Below are 9,943 nucleotides of genomic sequence, written 5' to 3' on the forward strand. Positions count from 1 at the left end.
TTTTTTTTTTTTTTTTTTTGAGATTTTTCCATTTCCATTGATATCCAAATGCTGACATTTTCCTTCCTGTATCTTCCCTGTGAGCCTTGACACCAGAATGTATCTCCTTGCTCTCCTATTATCTGGACACCAAGCCACTGCTGATAGCAGCACAAGCTTGAAAAGGGTTTTGTTTCTCAGCAGGAGAACCCGGCGAGCCTGGGGAAGACATCCCAATGGGTGTGATTCCTGAGAATTCAGAGCTTGTCCTGGATGGCACTCTTACTGACCTCTGGCTTCCCAGCGTTCCTCTGGCTCCTCTTTTCCCTTCCTCTGTCTGTATAATTTCCTCCCTTGAGTGGAGGATCAGGGTCCGTGGAATGGTGCCTGACATTTTCCAGGCAGATGAGATCCATGGACACAGATGGCAGTTTCCCAGATTCGGTCTTCCAGTTGATACTCCTTCTAATCTCCCTCCAGTCTGCCACCTCTGTGACAGCTGATGCCAGACTTAGAAGTCCTAGATGCCCCAGAGGCAGGACCTCACTCATGTTGTGCATGCAGATCTGAGGATGATGGGAGGGAGGGAGTCCTCTGTGCACACAGACTCAGAGAGTGTAGATCATTGAGACCCCACCCCCAGGAGGTCTTGCAAGTGGACATAGAATAATAATTTTAGACTTTGAGGCTTACCTACTCATGACAGGGAATGATCCAAGGATGTGGGTTTTCAATTTGTTAGAGATGAACACAGAACCTGGCTCCCCCTCCATAGGAATTTTCCTAGTGGTCTCTGCAGTGTTAGAGGAACAGCTCCCAATACTATTCTCACCTCCAACACCAGTTGGAAGTTTACGAACACCCACAGTCTCCCTGGTGGCTCAGATGGTAAAGGATCCACCTTCAATGTAGGAGACCCAGGTTTGATCCCTGGGTTGGGAAGATCCTCTAGATCCCTGGGTAGGGAAGGGAATGGCTACTCATTCCAGTATTCTTGCCTGGAGAATTCCATGGACAGAGGAACCTGGCGGGCTACAGTCCTTGGAGACACAACTGAGTGACTAAACTCTTTTTTTCAAGGTCTCTCTTAGCATAAGTAATTCACTAGAAAGTCTCACAGAATGTTCTGAAAGCTGTTATACTCATGGTTATGGTTTATTACAGTGAAAGGATACAGAATAAAATCAGCCCAGGGAAAAAGCACAGGGGGCAGAGTCCATGAGAGTTCCAAATGTGGGGCTTCCAGTTGTCCTCTCCCTGTGGAGTCATGGGAAACCACTTTCTTGGCATCAATGTATGATCACATGCATGGAGTACTGCCAACCACGGCAGCCCATTGAGTCTTGGTGTCTGGAGTTTTTATTCGGGTTCCGTCATCTAGGCAGAGTTGACTGACCTCATGGTTGACCTCAGTCTCCAGCCCCTCCTGAGGCTGAGGTGATACCACATGACCCGAAACCTGAAGCTGAGTCACCTCATCACACTATACTGCATGACCATAGGCCCCAGGCAGACAGACCTGTATTTGCTGTTATATTCCTTGAACTTAGAGAATTGCCTCCCAGAAGCCCATGACAAAGGCCAGCCTTCTCTTTGGGCAAGGTTGATTCCTTACTATGCAGCCTGTCTATACTGCTGAGCCAGCTGCAGAATCTGTTCAGTTAAGGCTGAGTGTTCCTGATCTGTATGAGACAATTGGCCATTGTGAAGATGGAAGTGAAAGAACCACAAATGAGTGACTGGGAAGAGAAAAAAACTGTACTGGAAAGAAAGAGGGGCTGCTCTGAAGACATGAACTGCAATATTATGTATGAATATAGAGCGGGAGCCATGAAACCCAAAGGGTTTGTGAAATACTGTTTTAGGTAGTGGTTTATTCTTTGATTTTGTCCACAAGGTGTGTGTTAAACCAAGGATAAATATATCTTAACCTTCAAGGTTGAGACCTAGTTTTTCCAAAAAAGCAAGATGAATTGGGGCCCATAGGTAGAAATAATTTGCTCTAGAGTCAATAGAGGAGAAGGCAACAGCACCTCACTCCAGTACCCTAGCCTGGAAAATCCCATGGACGGAGGAGCCTGGTGGGCTGCAGTCCATGGGCTTGCTAAGAGTCTGACACGACTGAGTGATTTCACTTTCACTTTTCACTTTCATGCATTGGAGAAGGAAATGGCAACCCACTCCAGCATTCTTTCTTGGAGAATCCCAAGGACAGGGGAGCCTGGTGGGCTTCCGTCTATGGGGTCTCACAGAGTCGGACATGACTGAAGCGATGCAGCAGCAGCAGCAGCAGCAGCAGCAGCAGCAGCAGAGTCAATAGAAGCATTGCTTTCTGTGTACATCCATTCAGGCAGTAGAGAAATCAAGGGGCATAGGATGAAATTGGCTATTTTGTAAGCACGTCAATAGTAATAACTATCGTAATTATAAACAATAATGACTACCATTTATAGATGCTTCTAAGTGCCAAGTACTGTTAGATTATTTACCAACATTATAACATTTAATTATTTGAACCTCTCTATGGGATAGGTATTATTATCTGAATTTTATAAATGTGAAAATTGAAACTTAGTGTGGTACTTTAAGCTAAGTCAATAATAGCTTAAAGGCTCATGAGTGACAGAGTTAAGACTCAAACCCAGGGCTTTCTGACACAAGTTGTCTAGACTTAACCTGCTACAGGTCCTTAGATGGACATGATTAACATGGTCTACAGGGTAGAGGTAAACCTCTGGTTTATGGGTTTGGTATTTAATGTGCTTATTTTAATAATGACTTCAAAAGACTATGTGGGAATTTCCTGGTGATCCAGTGGTTAAGACTTGATGTTCTCACTGCAAGGGGCTGAGGTTTGATCCCTGGTTGGGGAACTAAGACCCTGAAAGCCAAATAAATAAATAAATAAAAAAGATGATGTATCTGCTAACACTGAGGCTAGGTCCACGAGAAGCTCAGGTTTCTACATGAAAGGCTTTGGAAGGGCTAAGGTGATGAGAGGGGAGGGAGGAGTTGGGAGAAAACTGACTTTTATGGCGTCATGACAGTGACACACACTTAACCTCAGACTTAGCTCGCAGCCAGGGCTGGCAGGTTCAGTTTGTTCATCTACACCAGGAGGGAGGTGTAGGCATCTTGCTAGGATGGGATTCACAGATTAAGAACATAAAACAGAGGTGGGAATAGTGTTGGAATTCTCTAGATTCATGCTCCCTGAGACCAAGAAGAGTGTCTCATTTATTGTTCTTTTTCTAGCATCTAGCACAGTGAAGGGCACCCTGGGGAAGTTTAATGAATCTTGAAAGAATGAATGGATAATATGTGAAGTGGTTAGGTGGGATGTATCTTGTCTGGGATTGGGGTCAGATGAAGGAGCAGGATTAGCTTTTGTTGTTGTTGTTGCCATTTTATGTGTTTTCCAAAAGTTTCCCAGATACTTTCAAAAATCATACTTGATATTGATGTGGCCCTTTGTAGTTTTAACATACTTTTATCTACATTAGTTCATTTGATCCTTCAGTTCAGTCACTTAGTCATGTCCGACTCTTTGCGACCCCATGGACTGCAGCACGCCAGGCCTCCCTGTCCATAACCAAGTCCTTGAGTTTACTCAAACTCATGTCCATTGAGTTGGTGATGCCATCCAACCATCTGATCCTCTGTCACCCCTTTCTCCTCCCGCCTTCAATCTTTCCCTGCTTCAGGGTCTTTTCAAATGAGTCAGTTCTTCCCGTCAGGTGGCCAAAGTATTGGAGTTTCAGCTTCAGCATCAGAACTTCCAATGAATTTTCAGGATTGATTTCCTTTAAGATGGACTGGTTGGATTTCCTTGCAGTCCAAGGGACTCTCGAGAGTCTTCTTGATCCTTACAAGATCCTTAAATTTTATAGTGTCCATTTTATACAAATGGAGGGGACACTTGAGGTTCACTAAGATTAAATGACTTGCTGAAGGCTATATAATTCATAAAGGACAAAGAAATTGTGACACCCAAATCCAGTACGCTTTCTAGGACCCCAGAGATGATGGTGGGCACAGGTTATAATGGTGTTCCTCCAGCCCCCTGACTACTAATGTGGTCATGATGACTAACAACTCTACCTTCTCGACAGAGTTTGATTTTTAAGTGCATTATTGTGACAACAGGTCGGGTTTCTCCAGCTAATGATTCTTTGCTTGCTGGACTGAAGCTCTCCAGCACTGGCCCTGGGTATGACTTGGCTGGGGGACTGAGGTCCCCATGATCTTGGGGACCTGAGGTTCCCCCCGGCTTGAAGTCCTCCTGCTTCATGAACTGGCCCATCTTGGAACATGGTCAGGGCTTCTCATGGCAGAGACCTTAACCAAAGTTGTTGTTTGGAGACTAAATGAGATAATGTTTCTCCTAGGTTTCTTGAGAAAAATATTGAAACTTGGAATCGCAAATGGTGCTATAGCTTTGAGCAGCCCCTCTTCTTTCTTTTTTTCTCCCCCAAAGAAGCAACTTTTTTTGAAGCATAGTTGAGTTACAAGGTTGTGTTAGTTCCAGGTGTACAGCAGAGTGATTCAGTTTTACATATATGTATTCTTTTTTAGATTCTTTTTCATGACAGGTTATTACAAGATACTGAATATAGTTCCCTGTGCCACACAGTAAATCCTTATTGTTTATCTGTTTTATGTAGAGTAGTATGTATCTGTTAATCTCAAACTTTTCGTTTATCCATCCCTCCCTCCCTTTACCCTTTGAAAACCATAAGTTTATTTTCTATGTCTGTGAATCTACTTCTGTTTTGTAAGGAATTTCATTTGTGTCATTTTTTTTTTTTTTTTAGATTTTGTGTATAAGTGATATCATATTTGTCTTTCTTTGACTTACTTCACTTAGTATGATAATCTCTAGGTTCATCCATGTTGCTGCAAATGACACTATTTCGTTCTTTTTGATGACCGAGTAGTATTCCATTGTGTATATATACTGTATCTTCTTTATCCATTCATGGATGCTGGACGTTTAGGTTGTGTCTCTGTCTTGGTTAGTGTGATCAGTGTTGCACTGGGGAGTGTGTTTCCTTTCAGATCATGTTTTTCTATGGATATATGCCCAGGAGTGGGATTGCAGGATCATATGGTTGCTCTATTTTTAGTTTTTTAACATTGTCCCATATTCCCATTTAACACTGTTTTTTTTTTTTTTTGTAGTGGAACAGCCACTCTTCTGATAAGACTTATTCTGTGATAATACTTTGAGGGAGAACCATGCCATTCATTTCCCTTCTGAGACAGCCTGGAGCCCTGATCAGTAACTGATCTCCTTGTTGGCAGAGGGTGTGGCTGAGAGTGAACCCCTTAACCTAATGACCCTGGAACACTGAGTAGAGAGATAAACCTAGTTTCTGCTGTCCGTCAATCTTCTGTTAATACCTCGGAATTCTAGTTGCAGCTGCTTTCTCAGCAAACGGTGTACACAAGGAACTGTTAGTTCTTGAAAACCTTGTATCAACAGAGTGTTCCTGGTGGGTTCAGCTCACCATCCTTTCTATCGTAGGAAAGGTAACTGAGTGGATATTCCTGCTGGCTTTTGGCTTAAGGAAGGCTGTGCAGACCCCCTATTGGGCTCGGGGGGCTGCGTCAAGGTTCTGAGCAAATCTTGACACTTCTTGTTATGCTCATAACAAGGCATTGCTGCCTTTAGTCTCGGACCCGGCGGAGCTGTACAGCACTAAGTCATCAAAAGGTGGTGGTTGTTTGTAGGAGATTGTCCACAAAAACTGCAGTTTTGTCGATGGTTCATCGAGAAGGTGTCAATTACTTGAAGAAATGTGTTTATAAACTGAAATAAGAAAGACTCAGACCCAAGTTATGGTTTATGTTCAATGTTTTTGCTGCAGTTGAGACTTTTCCAAAGGTGTGACTTGTCCAGATTCTTTTCTTAAAACTGCTCCAGAGCCCCTGTGACCTGCCTCTCATTCCCCTGAAATCAGGCGATGCTCCCAGGGGCTTTGTGTTTGGCCAGGTGGAGAGCAGTAGGAGGGGTGCTGCCTGTCTGCTCTTGCTGCCTAAGGAGGTGGGTAGAGGGGAACAAGAACGTGACATCAGAAAGACTCCTTCCTCCACGGCTGATCTTGAGCTAAAGGCACCGTTGACCTGGGCAAGGTAGGAAGGAAGGAAACCCTCCAGCCATCCTTGGTCCTTTCTGCAGATGTCTGGTCCTCCTACTTGCTTTAAATTTCTCTGTTTAAAGGTTTTTCCTGTCCCTCCTAATGAGGAGCTCAATAATTTGTTAATTTACTTCACACTGTCATAATAGGGGCTTGAGGGATTCCTAAATTCCTACCTAAAGTATGGGCTGTACTTTCTAACTGAGAAGAGCGGATCACATAGCTCGAAACAAAGATGGTGGGTTTCAAGACCTCAGTGATGAAACTGATGTTCTGATGGCAGACACCTTAACCAGAGTAGCTGTTTGGGGAACTAAAGGAGATAATGTCTCTTAAAGACAGAGTTTCTTGAGAAAAATACTGAACCTTGGAACCCTAGATGGTGCTATAGCTTTGAGCAGCCTCTTTCCTGATACAGCTTGTTCAGGGCTCAGCTACCCTTGGCCTCCTCTTCTTCCATGTTGGCTTCAAGCCGACATCCTCCAAGGCACAGGCGCAGATGTGGGCATCCCTGGTTAATGTGCTGACATCAAGCATCAGGCTGAAAAGCAAGTCACGTCTGCAGAGACTGGAGTGGTTACAGAGCCCCGGGGCAGGCCTTCTGTGCTGCTGCTCGGCTGGCTTCAGCCACTGCGGAGCCACACTGTTCTCTGGGCTTTGCTGGATCTCTCTCTCCAGCATCTGCCTGAGCCTCGTAGTTAATTCACGCTGCGTTCTTGTCTGGGTCATGCTTTTCTTTAACAGCCTCTTCAGGGCTGTGCTGGCCTGATTCTCTAGTCCTCCTCCTGTAACTGGGGGAGGGAGGAGCTGGGCTGACAACCATTTCACCCGTGGAAACTGGCTGGCGCCTGCACCTGCATGTGCTTAATAAATATTCTCAGAGCTTCTCCTGAAGGTCAGCGTTGGAGCTCTTAAGGGAGGATGAAGTTTGTTTTTGCCCAGCTCGGCGAGGGGGTGTGGGCACTGTGTCCTAGAGCGCTACAGAATTACACAGAGGCCTGTATTTCTCACTGGCCATCAATAAGAAATGCAGTGACTGTCTAGACATTCATGATAGGATGGATTCCCCCAGATAGGGTGTATTTATGTCTTTTGATTAAACAGCTGTGGTCCCTGAAGTACTCTAAGAATTGTGCGACTTTAGAATCTGGTAGCAGAAGTAAAGACTCTTGGGGAAACACCTGGTTCAGCTTCTGATTTTTATATGGTCAGTCTCAGCTCTGGTTCAAGCTGAGATGCTCAAGTGGGGAGTGTCTGTTTCAGACTCAGAAGTTCACGAGGGCCAATCAGCCCTGGGGAGTCCCTGGTTCGAGCTGCATTGCTCAGGTGGGTAGTCTATAGTCCTGGAAAGAGGAGAACCCAGGATGATAAGAAACTGACATTCAGGAATTTTCTTTGAGTGCATTGTCTTTTGATACTAAAATTTCATGCAATTGTGTGCTGTGTACTAAGTGGCTTCAGTCACGTCTGACTCTTTGCGACGCTATGGACGGTAGCTGGCCAGGCTCCTCTGTCCATGGGGATTCTCCAGGCAAGAATACTGGAGTGGATTTCCATTCCCTTCTCCAGGGGATCTTCCCGACCCAGGGACTGAACCCGCGTCTCTTACGTCTCCTGCATTGCAGGTGGGTTCTTTACCACTAGCGCCACCTGTAATTAAACAACATACATATTCAGCCACCATTTAACATCGTTCTTATCTGTCACATATGTTCATCAAAAGTAGTTTTGTTAGTTTCATTGTTTTCATTGTTGCTGTTTTTACCATTCTCCCTGAAATCATCATTTCTAATTAAAATGTGGGCTTAAAAAAACACTGTATAATTCCAGCTGAAGCTTAATCAAAATGATGCAAAGAAAGATAAACTTTCTAAACCTCCTAAAAACCGAAGCCATAGCTCATGCTGGCCTGTGCTGCTAAATGTTAACCATGTCCTTAGTGCCGTGTCATTCTGACTAGTACCTAGAAGAAAATGCCACCACACTTTGGCCACTCAGTCAGCTGGGCGGCCCAGATGTTCAGAAAGAGTGCTTCCATGATCATCCTTGTCAGCACTGCCTGTGCCTTCCAGAACATCCTGGTTCTATTTCTATATGTTTCTCCTAGACCCCATTATAGTGGGTCTCAGCATAGCCCACCGCCAGCCACTCTGAAGGTTTGCTTGTCCCCGAGTGCTCTAAGCCAGGTCTGTCTGACATGGGCTATCAGATTCTCTCCTGGGACTTTGAAGGGACAGTTGATTGTGTCCTCAGTTTGCCTGTTGCCCTGGTAACAGAGGAGTTTGATTTTTTTTTTTTAACTCCCACATCAGTTCCAGGATGAGGCAAATCCCACCCGCTCCATAGCTGGCTGTATCCACGTTCCAATAAGCATTGTTTGTGCATCACTGAGTCTGCTGAGAAGCTGGGGTTGGGAAGGAGGTATGCTTCAAAATCTCTCCATGTTTTCCAACCTTCCAGCCGTGACTGTTGGTTGTCTCTGTCTTTAGGGCTTCTGGTTTCCTGGGTCAGAGGGTCACAAGGCACCGTCCTCAGGTATTTCCCTGCACTGGTGTCTTTCCAACGTTCTCTTTATGAGGTTTTTAAAGAGCGTAAGTGGTTTAGGACCTGGGCAAGGGTGAGTGGATTCCACTTGTAGTGGCCACCACTGGGAGGGGGCCATGACCCCCTTTTCCTATCACTCCCTCATGTTCATTTTCATGACACTCACCACGGAGCTCCACGAACCATTTCCTCTCTCCAACCATAAGATGCTGTCGCAAAACAAGGTCCCTTCATCGCTGATCTTGGCTCCAGCATAGAGCTCAACCCAGTGGCTGTCTGTGTTCTCTTATAACCTTGGAAGTATACAGTAGTTAACCATGTACTGTTAATAGTGTGTACTTAATAGAGTACTGAGGGTTTAGCCTTTGTTCTGGGTGGTTCTGCTAAGTGCATCATCAGCATGATCTCCTTTATTCTTAGAGGAGCTAAGTTCCTCTAGTATCCCTGTTTTACAGTTGGACAATGGAGGCTCAGAGAGGCCAAGGAACTTGCTCAAGGTCACACAGCTGGCAAGTGTCAGGATTTAACTTGCTCTCCTATCGGGCAGGACAGCCCTACTCCGCCTCACCGTAATGTCCTTGGACACACTGTCCCCTTTCTCAGGTCTTCTTGCTCCCGTATTTCAGTGTCCAGCTCAACACCCGGCCCCTGTGTGGACACTCCAGATAGGAGGGAGCTCTTTTTGGCCTCCTGTAGTTCATGGAGCTCAACTGCTTACCACTGCTTACCGTTCACCACCCTGAGCTCTAGCTGACATTCATGCTTCTGATCTCTAACTGGGTGGCACATTTTTCAGAAGGCAGTTCTTAGTGCCTTTCGTTTCTCCTGAAGTGATGGTTATATGTTCCCATATAGTCCATGTTCAACAAATCCTGGTCACTGATGTTACTTTAAATTTGAGCCTTTACCTATGAAAGCAAGCTTGCCTGATGGCTCATCTGGTAAAGAATCCGCCTGAAATGTGGCAGACCTGGGCTCGATCCCTGGGTTAGGAAGGTCCCCTGGAGAAGGGAACAGCTACCCACTCCAGTTATTCTGGCCTGGAGAATTCCATGGACTGTATAGTCCATGGGGTCACAAAGAGTCAGACACTACTGAGTGACTTTCATTTACCTATGAAGGGAGGAATGCATTTTGCTGAATTGATGTTGTGTAGCTCAATGGCACCCCACTCCAGTACTCCTGCCTGGAAAATCCCATGGACGGAGGAGCCTGGAGGGCTGCAGTCCATGGGGTCGCTGAGGGTCGGACACGACTGAGCGACTTCACTTTCACTTTTC

The 9,943-nt window shown here is 45.4% G+C and overlaps 1 protein-coding gene across 1 annotated transcript in view; it reads left to right on the top strand.

Annotated features, from left to right (window-relative positions):
• Positions 1–9,943, top strand: part of TMEM178B (transmembrane protein 178B) — a 408,156-nt gene that overhangs the window by 179,802 nt on the left and 218,411 nt on the right. The window lies entirely within an intron of this gene.

This window comes from Bison bison, unplaced genomic scaffold (assembly GCF_000754665.1).
Source record: "Bison bison bison isolate TAMUID 2011002044 unplaced genomic scaffold, Bison_UMD1.0 scf7180017864352, whole genome shotgun sequence".
Classification (NCBI taxonomy): domain Eukaryota; kingdom Metazoa; phylum Chordata; class Mammalia; order Artiodactyla; family Bovidae; genus Bison; species Bison bison.